The sequence below is a fragment of the Callithrix jacchus genome, chromosome 2, assembly GCF_049354715.1.
Source record: "Callithrix jacchus isolate 240 chromosome 2, calJac240_pri, whole genome shotgun sequence".
Lineage (NCBI taxonomy): Eukaryota > Metazoa > Chordata > Mammalia > Primates > Cebidae > Callithrix > Callithrix jacchus.
Window position 1 is genome coordinate 128,589,865 of NC_133503.1, and position 13,788 is coordinate 128,603,652.

General features: G+C 44.1%; 1 long non-coding RNA gene across 1 annotated transcript; it reads right to left on the reverse strand.

Moving 5' to 3' along the window:
- Positions 1-885: 885 nt before the first annotated feature.
- LOC118151481 (uncharacterized) lies at positions 886-6,950 on the reverse strand. The gene is made up of 3 exons (XR_013532599.1): positions 6,788-6,950; positions 4,049-4,093; positions 886-1,535 (listed from the first exon to the last, which is right to left on the reverse strand). It is a non-coding gene; the product is annotated as an uncharacterized LOC118151481 (long non-coding RNA).
- Positions 6,951-13,788: the final 6,838 nt, after the last annotated feature.

Genomic DNA, 13,788 nt, shown 5'->3' on the forward strand with positions numbered 1-13,788 from the left:
CGGGTGAATCACGAGGTCAAGAGATCGAGACCATCCTGGTCAACATGGTGAAACCCCGTCTCTACTAAAAATACAAAAAATTAGCTGGGCATGGTGGCGCGTGCCTGTAATCCCAGCTACTCAGGAGGCTGAGGCAGGAGAATTAATTTGCTGAACCCAGGAGGCAGAGGTTGCAGTGAGCCAGCCTGGGTAACAAGAGTGAAACTCCGTCTCAAAAAAAAAAAAGTGCAACCCTCGAAGTTAGAATCAGCATAAATCCTGGAGTACCTAGAATTTGAAAATTGATTTGGTACAACTAATGTACTTCCTATCTGAGAAATTGGAAGCTTTAAAATGATGTATTGCCTCAGAGAAATGAGCACCAGAGTTTCACGTCACAATGCTTTGGTGTTTGTTGTTTTTTTATTTGCTTTGTTTTTTATGGTGTGTGTGTGTGTGTGTGTGTGTGTGTGTGTGTGTGTCTGTGTGTTTTCATTCTTACATGAGTTCTTGGAAAGTGCAGGCAGACAAAGATTTAACTCACAGACCTCAAACTCCAATGCATTCAAGGCTCATAGAGCAGAGATAGGGGCAGTTAAAAGCATTTGCTGCTGTAGAAATCAATATTTATTATCAAGAACTAGGCGTGCAGAATGTGATTCTTTTGGCAGCAGCTGAGGCCTCTGAATCCTGCCTGTATGAATGACTTGTAAGCTGTGGGCCTGCGATTCTTTTTTCTGTTCTTTCGTCTTCAGTCTGGCTTCATCTCAAGAAAAAAAATGTACACATCTTCCTATACATGAGAAAGGATGACTTACAGTACAGTGTGTGTGTGTGTGTGTGTGTATGTGTGTGTGTGTGTGTGTTGCCCTGAAGCAATGCCAGCATCCAAAACTGCAACCTTACCTTTTTAGTCCTTAAGAACCAGAAACAGATTTGCTCCTGCTCAGAAAAGCTACAGCCATTTTCCAGAGCTCCATTAGGACTTGGATTAGGATCAGGCCACCAGCACAGTGAACTCCAAGGTGGGCTGGTCCACACCGTGTGATCAAAAAGGCTGATACTAGCACCAGTGTGCCCATCATTAGAGTTTCCTCTTTTGCTTCTTGAATGGAAGGAATGGGGATTTTCAATTAAAGTTTTAAAATATCTTCTTTCTCCAAGGTCTTATCAGCCAACTTGTCAATTGTCTTTCAGCTCAGAAGACAGAGATTCATGGAAAAGAGATCCCTTTTATTTGTCTCCTCCAGCACCTCTGCCACTTGCAGGCACAAGCTGTCCTCAAATGATGAAATATCCGCTGCTTCCCAGCATCTTTGGGAGGTGCATATACAATTGCAATGCTGTGTTTGCAAGTTGGTTATAATAAAAGTGAAATCCGAAATGAGTACATGTAAAGCAGAAATTTCAGAGCCCCTCTAGTTAACAGAGTCATTAATTTACCTTTCTTCTTTTCCTTGATTTATGAAATGACTAGTTGCAAACTGATGTCGATTCAGAGCAGGAACCAAGGATGGGCAATTGATCTCAGTGTCTGACCCTTTTGGAGCAGCTGTCTGAACCACAAGGAAAAAGAATCAGGCCTGAAGCTAGTGGGAGAATCATCATAACAGACAATACAACCCATTTGTTTAATGAGGAAAGAGTTAGGCAACCTACTGAAAACCACAGGCCTCATCTACATTTTTTAAACTTATGACCATGTCTAGAAAAGTTGCTTAACTCTTCTGTGCTCCATTCTTCCAATGCTCTGTGAGACTCACTCGGAGCTACCTTGCGACTTGATGCCTGCCCCACCTCACCACACCTGCACAACTATCAAAACAACCAGGAAGGAAAGCTTTCTTTAAAGAATGAAGATTCTGGCCAGGTGCAGTGGCTCACACCTGTAATCCCAGCATTTTGGGAGGCCTAGATGGGCAGATCACAGGGTCAGGAAACCAAGACCATCCTGGCCAAAATGGTGAAACCCCATCTCTACTAAAATACAAAAAATTAGCTGGACATGATGGTGTGCACCTGTAGTCCCACCTACTCAGGAGGCTGAGGCAGGGGAATCTCTTGAACCTGGGAGGCAGAAGTCGCAGTAAGCTGAGATCATGTCACTGCACTCCAGCCAGGCGACAGAACAAGACTCTGTCAAAAAAAAAGAAGAAGATGATTTTCTGCCTTCACCCCAGGTCTCATCCAGGCCTATGAAATGAGAAATCTGCCTGATGGGGCATTTTTACCAGGTGACTCTAAATAAGCAACCAAATTTAGAAATCACTAGGCTAAAGCACAAAGAGCAAACACACAGTCCAAGAAGCACTTCTCCTACTCCTTTGTCCATGACAGACATTATTCATCAACACCAGCACTCTTTCCCACAGAACCCAGCCAAAGCTCAGAATCCTTCTCCAGGTAGAGCTCCAGGCAGCCACCACCAGTCAATGAGAGCTGGCTCACCAACTGAAACCCTGATGCCAACCCCGAGTGAGAACCAGCAGTACACCAGCATTGTGTACTCAGTTGCACCTTTCGCCCAGCAGCTAGAATAGCTCATCGTATAATCCTTTTAGGTTTTCAAAATCTTTTCAAACACCTGATCTTCTTTGAGCCTCCCAGAAACCTTGTGGAGTTCAAAGGGTATGTATTATTATACCCATTTTACAGATTGAGAAACTTAGCAGGGAAGTCACACACTTCCTAGTCTTGCCCATGGTCAGAGAGCTGCTGAAGAGTAAGGACAGGAAATCTGCCCAGATCTATCCTAGACCAGCATTCCTCCTTCTAACAAGTTGGGCATGGAGTATTGAGAACAACATTATCACCTGAGCCTAGCAAGAAACAGACCACACAGCAAACAGTACAGAAGAGGAAGGTGAACTGTAGAGGTTTAGAAAATTGCCCAAGGTCCCAAAGCCCTAAACCCAGCAAGCAAGAACCCCAAGCAGGTCTGTCTGACTCCACTCTGTGCTCTTCCTGTTTAGATGGTGTGTCCTCCAGATCAGCAGACTAGGAAAGGGCCTTTCCTCTTCTCTCCCCCAATTCACTCTCACACACCCTGCTCATCTGGCCCTCCTCCCAGCCTATTTCCCTTGTTTCCGCTGGTGTCATCCCCTCAGCCACTCACCTCTCCACCACCCACCCCCCTTCTCGCCCCTGTAACCTCCTTCCAAATGCAGGAGGAAACCGCCCAGCTTACTCATGGCGGCCCCAGCCAACAGAGTGGAGATAAGACAAGCACCTTGGCAGTGAGACACAAATATAAAATTGCAAACAGCTTTTGAAGTTACAGATCCGTAATCTTCTAAGCCACAGAAGAGGGGTTCACCTCTTCTCCCCCCTCATCTGAATCGACACTCCAAAGGACTGAACTGAGTCCAGCCAGCTTCCGATGTGATCTCACAAGCCCGCCTGCCACACATGCATTTCCAGCCTGTCGCCTGAGCAAACCCCCACACGGCTTGTCACCACTTAACACAGGGGACATGCTTCTACAGAAATCAAAGCAAAAAGATATACGTTGCTTCCCTTTCATGTGCTCAAATACATCCTGACTGACTCAGTTGTGCCCTTAGTTGAAGAAACTAAACACTTTCAAGTTTAGAAGGGTAGATGCTCAGGGTTTCTGGAAGACAGGCTGGCTCACTTCTACAGCGTAATAGCCTGTAACCCTGGCCAAGTTACTTAATCTCTCTCATCTAAATTTTTCCATCTGTAAAATGGGATTCTACCAATGGCACTTTCCTTTAAGGTTCTTGTAATTATTAAAATAGTTGATTCACATAAAAACATTAGGACAAGGATACAGAGTCAACAATAAATATTTACCATCACCATCATTTTAAAACAGAGACAAAAGGTTTGAGGATGTATCTACGTAACCTTTGGAATTTAGATGGCATCCCAACAGGTCCCTGTTGTATTTTAGGGTCACGGTAAACAGGTTTTGATTGCCAAACCTAAAACTCCAGTGTTTCTGTCATTATTATTTTCAATGGAATGACTGGTATATAATAAAAATTGCTAAAATTATTTTTAGAATTAAGTCAGCGTGAGATAACAGTGCTTGGTGAGATTATACCTGATTCCTTCAAGCTTCTTGATAGGATATATTTCTCCAAATTTTCTACAAAAGAAAAAGCATGCATTACTTTATCATTGGAAAAATTAAAATAATGGTACATAATAAGATGAAGCACATTATGCCTTGTAATGTATAAACATAGATATCTACAGGAAATGGAAAAGAATAAATGAGTCCACTAAGATTGCATCATGGCTTCCCCTATTGGCTCAGTCAGACATTTTTTCTGGAAAATTCTAGAGACCTAAGCCCACATCCAAATGAAAATGAGCTCCAGATATTACTCAGATATTATTGGCAGCACTTTCTGCCCAGAGAGAGGCAAAACAACACATTTTTTTGCACTTGGAGGCCACCACCTGGATTTGTGCATGCATGAGCCTCAGCCACACGAGGCCTGTTCAGGGTTGATTTGCCAACTGCACAAAGATAGACACACACACACGTGTGCACACATGCGCACACACATGCACAGCCCAAACACCGAGTGTCATTTCCACTGCTTTGTTCCTGTGAAGTACTAACAGATATTGGCAGATCCTATTTCACATTTTGTTACATGAACTCTGGGCATTTCAGCATTTTTTCTCCCAATTTAAATAGTTAGAAACGTCGCCCAGTCAGGATACTTTTCAACGGGTAAAATATTAATTCTTACAAGTAAAAAAATGCTAATGTCCTGCAAGCATGCAGATCAAAGTTTAAAAACTGATGTTCAAAACCCCACTTTGAAGTACATACTCAAAGAGCAGGATCCGTAGTGAATCTAATCTGTTCTTAGGCTCTATCAGCAGAGGGACCAGCTGGGTCATGTGGCATGGGACAAAAGTCAAAGGGACTTCATATATTGGCTTCTGTTTGGTGGTAAATTCTGAGCTTCTCAGAGGCTGAGAGATGTCTGAGCCAATTCCACATTTGGAAACTTCTAATATGTTTAAAAAATGAATGTTTTAAAATACTGCTAAAAAATTATGGTTTTTTTTGTACATTTACACTTAGCAAATAAGCGTTTTTGTCCCAATAGTAATTTTAATAATGATATGCACACGATCTTTTGAAGAAAGATTCAAAAGTTCAGCTTTGAGGCCCTTCTTCAATCTGAGGCCCAAGACAAATGGCTCTCTAACCCCACCCCTGTAATGAACTTGAGTACACTTGAGCAGAGGGCAGTGTGAGGATGGCATTACTTCAAATGCTGATCCGAACTCAACTCCATCACCCTCCACCCTGGATACAGTACAGGAGTGGGAGACCAAAGGCCAGGATGAGGGACTTCAGATCAAGGGCTGCCAAGGACTCATGCAACCCTTGAGCCACATTTTCCAGAACATGGACAGACATATGATGTCCAAAATGAGAAAACATATCCTGAAATAGCTTTCTCTGCTCTTGGAATATCAAGTTGTCAATGGCCTTGTTCTGTTCTCCAACTTCCCCCCAACCCCACACCTAGGTTTTGTAATTTTCACTCATAACAAATTGGTTCTAAGACCTCCAAATTCAAAGACATCAAAGAAAGACATTGTTGTTCAAAGATGATAATATGTAATAATTGTGCTTTCAAAGCCCCTTTAAGATGAGGAAAAAAATAGATAATGATAGCAACCTATATAACTATGTCAACAGGATGCAAATATGATTCCAGGCTTTGGGCCTTACAGGGCATTGATGTGATGACTATATAGTACCAGGTCCCCTGAAGCACAGAAGCAGAAAAACAAAGCAAAAGGCTCTGGGATTCTAAGTCTGACTAGTAACAAAAGGGAGATGAGGAGAGTGATGCAAGGGCCTTCTGTGAGTGATGTCATGACAACCTCAATATCCTTTCCTCTGTTCAGGGAACATGAAGATGCTAACCTGGCAACTGTCAATTTCAGGTTCTCCCATTCTCCATAATCTGGCCATGCACGTGACAAATGTCCAGTAGCCTACATTAGTGCGTTGAAAATAAGTTCGAGCTTGGATTTAGGAAGCCTTTTAATTCTTGGTAAGTAAGTTTCCTACTTACAGTCTTCACATGTGTTCAGTTATTGATCAATAGTTGGGTCTACAGCAAGCTGTATAGCAGACATCCAAACACGTCTGTCCTGTTCACCCCACACTTGTAAAAACATCTTCCCCATTGTTTCACTTTGTATTTGGAGATTTGAAAAAAAAATTCCAAAAAGAATATCAGAGTAAAGAAAATGCAGAATGGTAGATAGATGTGATTTAAGAAAGTACAAACGTGATTTTCCAAGGAAAAAGGAGGATCTGGCATCAATTGAGGTCTGTGCCCACCTAAAACTAAAAAGCCAAATGGAGTTGTTCATTATAAATACATGTATCATTTTGCACAAGACTCAATGAAGAAATGAAATTTGCTCTCCCACTCTCACATTGAGAGAACTGAATACAAATGCTATTTGGGGTCAGAAATAAAACAAACCCACAGCACAATGCAGGAAGCCGTCCTCAGCAAAAGACGTGGCCTCCCCAGAACACTGGACCCAAGAAGGTAGTGAGCTTCTGCCCCACCTCTCTGCTCAAAAGACAGTTTATTCTCTCCCCCTTTGTAGATATCCACATCTAAATATCAGCCATTCACCTAATTTTCTGTCTTGTTAGCAAGGCTTCAAAAAAAGGCTAGGTTGCTGAGAGATGGGCACAGTCCTTGACAATTGAACAAGTAAAGAACATATGCGCTTTATAACATTCTCTTCAGCAGAGAATGTTCTGTGTTCCAGCAGTACCAACCTCAGGAGCTTCAGGAAATCCACTGTGAAAACACGGGCAACCCCACCAACCACTGGTCTTCCTCTGAACAGATGAGAGGTCACTCCTGTGGAATGGATTACACCAGTAGGCTCTGGCCATATTGCCTTCCATGCACTCTACCCTTCAGCCCTGTGGTAAGCACCTTTTAAAAGAGCAACAAGCAATTAATAATTGTATCTAAGGCATCAGGGTGAATTAACAGATTACTGTTCCCTGCTAAAAAAACAATGACAACAGATGATGACTTTCAAACAAGCTGAGAAAGATAACTTTATTTTTCTAGAAGTATTTTTTTATTTTTTCCTAGTCCCAATGCACTTTTTACTTCTCTATTTATCATGCACTTTGTAACCACCTCAACACTCTGACCCTCTTATCCACTGATGGACTTCTTGAGAACCCTGCCCTATTCTTCCTATTCATCCTCATATTCACAGAGCCTTCTGCAGAAGAGGAAAATAATAGACTCTCAATATATGTTTGATGGGTGGATAAATGTAGGAAAAATTAATGCATACCAGAATGCAACAGGAAATAATTCCAAAATTCTTGAGATAAAAATGAAAGCTCATCAAAGTAAAAATTTCCCATAGCTAATTGTCCAAACATTTAAAGAAGACTTCATTGTTCTCCAGATGTCATCAATGATTCATTACAAATAATTACATGAGTATTCTAAATAACAGAATGTTGAAATGTACACTTGTCATCACCGGCACTATCAAACATGTTGGTCACGCCCAAAATAGCTACGGTCCATGTGGCCAGGAAGAGAGTCACATCAAGGACTCCAGAGATGATAATGTCAGTGTCCCAGGAAAGTCTGGAAGTCATCGTTTTGAACAGAAAGGCTTAAGGAAGCTGAGGGCAGTTTGTTCACTTGACCCCAGAGTTGGGTTACATGCCCGCAGCACTTACTGAGGGGCAGGAAGTTGGAAGAGGACCTGGAGTCAGACCTCTGCAATGGTGTCTAGGTGAAATTTGTCTTCAGCTCCTCTTTCATTGCCCTCCTCGTCTCCCCACCAACCCTGATCTGTCATCCTTCGCAATCACAATAGCAAAGACCCAGCAGAGTCACTCATACTATGGTATAACTCTATATCATATTGTATAAATTAGGCTCTATTACACAGAGTAACAGCAGAATTTCTACCATCAAAATAGCAAGGGACATATTTGAGGGATGATGGTCAGTGCCAGCTTGAAGTTGAGTAGGCAGCTACCCACTGAAGCAGCTATATATATTTTTTAATTTTTAGAAATTTAAGATTCAGGCCTTGGATCTCTTGTGACTATGTGACTATTCATTTTGGAAAAATAAACCTCCCAGAGTGGTTGATAGCAAGAGGGTATCAGACTTCAGACATTGATCTGTGAGTCTCTAGAGACCTCTAGTGGTCAGAAGAGAAACTCATCTTTGTTATGAACAGGAAGATGAGGAATGCTGGCCAGGGCAAAATGAAGGCCTACAATCTGGTGATCGCCATTAAAGAAACATTTGGAACTTTCAGTAATGGAAGGTTTGAGTCATTTACTTTTCCAACTACTTTTTCTCTCTCTCCTTTCTTTTCTTTCTCCATGCTACAATCTCATTTTCCTTAATGCCTTGGAGGGCACTTGTCCTTACTGTCCTTATCCATTTTCATTGCTTTATCAGGGTTGTCCACACAAAGAAACCACCTTGCCCTTCACAGGATTCATATTTCCCTCCTGCATTCCATGGGCTCCCACAACTTCTTTCCCCTTGGCATCTCTTGGTGTTGTTACTCATACCTACATGTGCTCCCAGATAGGCACAGGAATAGGCCATCGCCCTCTTTATCTTCACCCTTATTCTGCCAGGAGAGTGTTTCTTTGGGGCATTGAGATGGACTGTCCCAGGGGATTACATATGAAGGGTGGATTACATATGAAGAGGTGGTTACATATGAAGAGGTGGATTACATATGAAGAGGTGGTTACATATGAAGAGGTGGTTACATATGAAGAGGTGGTTACATATGAAGAGGTGGTTACATATGAAGAGGTGCTGGTCTGTTGGTTCACTGTGACGCTCTGGAAACAAACAGCCAAGTTTCCAATATATATATTTAAAAGGAGAAGAGTCAAAAAAATTTAAAAATGCCAAACTTTACAGGAAATTCAGAGACAACCCTTCACAACACATAAAAATCATCCCCACAGATCTGTAGTAGAGGCAATATAAGTGACTATGTTAACCTGAATCCTTCATAGGTAGACTTTCAGCTGGTCTTTTTTGTTTACCTATCCCAGTTTTTCTTATACAACCACTAAAATTATATAGATATATATGTCATATATTAACATATATACTCTCCAATGTGTACAAGAAGGGCATCCCTCTAAAATTAGATTGTAGTTCTTCCTGGCTTTGAAGTAATCACATCCCGGTAATAGAAAGAGGTGAAACATATCAACAGGAATGGGATGTGGACTCCAAGCACATCATCTATCAATCTCATCTGAGATCCTGCTTTGCCTTAAAATCTAGTTCAAGACTACAAATAGATGTCTCTGACTCATTTTTTTCTTAAATCCCCACTTCGAATGAAGCCCTTTCTTCTTTTTCTCCAAGAGGTCTGAATTTGAGCCTCTTTTTTCCAGAGTGGGTCAGGCCAATGATAGAAGCAACAGATCCCAAAGGACCTCCTCAGTCTGGACCCACACTCTTCTCAGCTACAGGACCACAGGATTTGCCATAACCCTATCAAATTAAGTTATTGGTCCAAAAAATAAACAGAAACATAGTTATAAATGACTACCAGGGAGTTGTGTCCTAGTAGTTTATGGCCTCAGAGAGCTTTTTAAGCAAAGGGTTAAGGGGAGGAGAAAAAAGAGGCAGGAAACCCTTCCTGTGGTTGGCTCCCTTAGTTCACCTTAACTTGGAAAGAGCAGAGCCGACTGAACAACGCTTGACAATATTTCTGCAGCATTATCAAAATCCAGGATGATAATCTTGATATAAAAGCAAGCTAGTTTCTCTGACACAAGTATTTGGTTATAAGAGGGTAAGGCCCATTTGGGCCGGGCGCAGTAGCTCACACCTACAATCCCAGCACTGAGAGGCCGAGGCAGGTGGATCATTTGAGGTAGGGAGTTTGAGACCAGCCTGGCCGACATGGCAAAACCCCATCTCTACTAAAAATACAAAAATTAGGTGGGCTTGGTGGTACACACCTGTAATCCCAGCTGCTCGGGAGGCTGAGGCAGGAGAATTGCTTGAACCCAGGAGGCAGAGGTTGCAGTGAGCCAAGATTGCACCATCGCACTCCAGCCTGGGTAACAAGAGAGAGACTCAGTCTCAAAAAAAAATTGTTAATCACTAAAATATGTATTGAATGCCTAATATATGAAGGTTTTCACACTGAGTTTGCAAAAATTTTGGTTTTATACTACTCCCATTTTCCAAAACCATAAGAGGGTAGGAAACAAAAATTTAATGGTGTTTGAAGAGCTGATACTATAATCTCTCTTAGGAAGGAAATCCTCTTTCTTTTGGCTACATGCTGTGGGAAAGTGAGCCCCTGAAGTTCTGAGGGTCATAAGAGCAAAACAGTAAGTTGATGACTATGCAGTCCTGGAAGGGCTCCATGGAGGACATGAGAGGGCTTTGGTGTTGCTCCAGGGTGAAGGAGTAGGAGAGTGATGAAGAGCTAAACAAGTGATGTGGTGTGAGGATGGGAAGTGTGTATGGCCAGGTAGCCAGGGAAGAATCCACAGTGGTGAGCTGACTGACTTTTAGGAAAAAAGCTAGTCAAAAATAAGTATTGCTTTAAAAACAAGAACCGAAAAGCCAGCAGGCTGGGATGTCTGCTGTGAAGCCTCCTCTGACTCTTCACGCATCCGGCCAGTGCCCCTCAGTCTGGGGAGCGGCGCCACCTACAGGGTTGTTCCCAGAGACGACTGCTTCTGACTCCCCAAACCCTTTCAGGTCTTGCCAACCCAGCCCATGCCAATTGCTCAAGTCTTTAGAAATGCATAAAAGAAATGAGTAATTTGGTAAATTAGTAAATTCATCTAATTCAGCAAATTGATTATTCAACAATGGTCAGATTGGTTTTTGGGAAATTGGACAGCTTGTCCTCAAGCTGGGAGAGTGTAATCATCTGCAGGCTTTGGGCTTGCATCTAGCTGCCATTATGCTCAGGGCAGTGCTCTACAGGCACTCCTTCCATTCTCCTTCTTTCCCTCAGTAAATGCCAAAGTGCCTGAAATTCAAGAGCCAGCCCTCATTCTGTGAGAGAGGGTCAACAGTTTAGACTTGGGCCTGGAAAGATCATCTCCGACAAAAAGCTCATATCTACAGGTCTTCTTTAATCAAAAAGTTAAAGGAAAATAACTAACCCATGATGCCCATGAGAAGCAATATTCAGAAATTAGAGAGGCTACTATCAACCCAAGAAGATTATTCAGAAGTAGGGCAGAGTCCAGTGGCGGGAATTCATAACACTTTGAGATTAGAAGCCTGTCCCAGGGCACAACTGCAAAGCAGAGTGTACTTGGGTCAGTGGAGGGCCTGGCCTCCAGCTCCACCTCTTGTCCTGTGTCCACCAGCTGTGGAGCAAAGAATCAAGCCCACATACAGCTCCTTTTCTCCCCTGTAATCCTCTCATTGCATCATTCAGCATTTCAGCCTCAGATGCCATGAAGCAGGCAGTGCTCAGACCCTCTGCCCTTCAGAGAGACCATCCCATACTCTGTTGCTGAATGGGAGACCACACTGCTTCTCTGGGCGACTCTTCCAAAACAGTCGACTGAGCTCCAACACAGATCCTCGGTGTGCTGGTTCACAGGCTTGGACTGCCCAGAGTAGAGCTGATCCTGCCAGGAAAAACAGGGCAGAAGGAATGCTGGTGAAGAGGAGGAAGCAGAGAACAGCATCTGCTCTTCCTACCTCATTCAGGCCCCTATGAGCATCTCTCTCCTTCACCAAGAATATAGAGAAAAGTAATAGACACTGAGGAGAGGTTTTACTGCAACAAACAGAAACACTTCAGTGGGGACCATTACAATCGTGAGAATATCCACAGAGCACATGACACCCCCTTTGGCAGCCCCTACACTGGACCCACCAATATTCTGCATCCTTAGAGCCAGAGACACATCTGCAGAAATGTGTACCAAGAGCAACATTCAAGTCCCATGCTGGGAAGAGGACGCAGGTCAGTGTTCATCTCCCTCATCAATTCACCTGCAAGCCCTAAGGTCCTGCCTAGCACCAAGCCACAGAGGGGGCTCTCAGACTGTTTCCATTCAGGTGGGAGGCAGGGGGATGACCAATGTACTCAATATCACACCTGGGATCCTCCTGCTTGGGCCATCTGAGCAGCAGGTACAGTTACCTTAAGGCTGGCCTCTACAGACAGACTGGGAGCTTACATAGAAGGAGGGCCAGCAACTCTGTTCTCAATCTTAACAAGTGGCTGGATGTGGTGGCTCATGCCTGTAATCTCAGCACTTTGGGAGGCCAAGGCCCAGACCAGCCTGAGAAACATGGTGAAACCCTGTCTCTATAAAAATTTCAAAAATGACCCAGGGCTTGGCGGTATACCCCTGCAGTCCCAACTACTTGGGAGGCTGAAGTGGGAGGATCACTTGAGCCCGGGGGTTTGAGGCTGGGGTGAGCCGTGATCGCACAAATGCACTCCAGCCTGGGTAACAGAATGAAACCATGTCTCAAAAAAAAAAAAAAAGAAGAAAAGTGATGTCATCATGAAAAACAAAGGCCGTCTTTGTTTCTGCGATGTGCGGGGCAGGTTGGTTTGTTCAACTCAACATACATGAAACCTAAACAAAGGCCAGAGGACCAGCGCCTGACTAGTTCTCTCCAGCAACCCTTGGAGAGACACAGCCTGTCACTAGTTATTCTCCGTCTTGGCTGGGGAGTGGGGGCAGCGCACAGTCTGTGGGATCGGATGCCCAGCATGGAGCTGCCATAGCCCCACAGCCTCCTCTGCAGCAGCTGTGTGTGTGCTTTTCAGAAACCACCAAATTCAAAACCCCAAACTGCCAAGGGTGAATCTTCCAGGAAAGGCCGATTCAGTCTGAGGTTATTCATGTTTGAGGAGTTGCTCTGAATTTGAGAGATGGTCTGACAATCCTAACACTGGGCGGGTTGGGGTCAGCCTGACAGGGACAGCAGAAAGAGACCCATGGTCCTGTGGGAGGCCAGCACGAGCCTGCTAGAAACAGCCTGCTTGCCTGTCTCCCAGACCTCAGCTCAGGCCACTGTCTGGGCTCAGACAAGAACAAGGCAAGGAAACAGAAAGGGTTCATATTTCACCCTCCAGCCCCTGAGCGACAAAAGCTCTCAGTCACGCAGCTTCCTCCTGGAGTTCACGGCACGGCAGGCCCCAGATGGCATGAATCACTGCTCTGTGGTCCCTGGCTAGGCCCTGGTGTTGCACGCTATGAGCATTCACACTGTCACCCTTGTTGTGAAGACACCCCCAGCACAGATTGCTTCTGTCCCAAAGGCACATTTAATTTCAAATTAAAATTATAAGCGCTAAAAGTGACCTCTTCTGGAAACAAAACTGAGTTTGAGAGGGAATTTGGCTCCCATGGGGGCCTTGTCTCTCTGCACTGGATGAGACTTTTAAATGTCTTCCAACAAAAATCAGGACTTGTCTAGAGGGTTCCCTCTGTCACCACCCCAGCTCTCAACATCTTTGCTGTTCATCAGCGGGTTCCCTGGGGATCGTTCCGCAATCACTCCTGGGAGTCACACTGCAAAGTGTGTCAAAGAGAGGAGCGTGACTGTGGCACAGAGTTCCAGAGTCCAGTCACCCCTCACAGAGCCTGAAAGACCAAAACCATGGGGAGGACACACAGACAGCTTGAAGGTGACCAGCTGTTCCTCCCAGGGCTGGGCGGGCAGCAGAAAGCATGGAGGAGACGGAGCACAGTGCTGAAGAGAGCTCAGCTCTAACCACCCTCACCTCTCAGCCAGTGTCCAG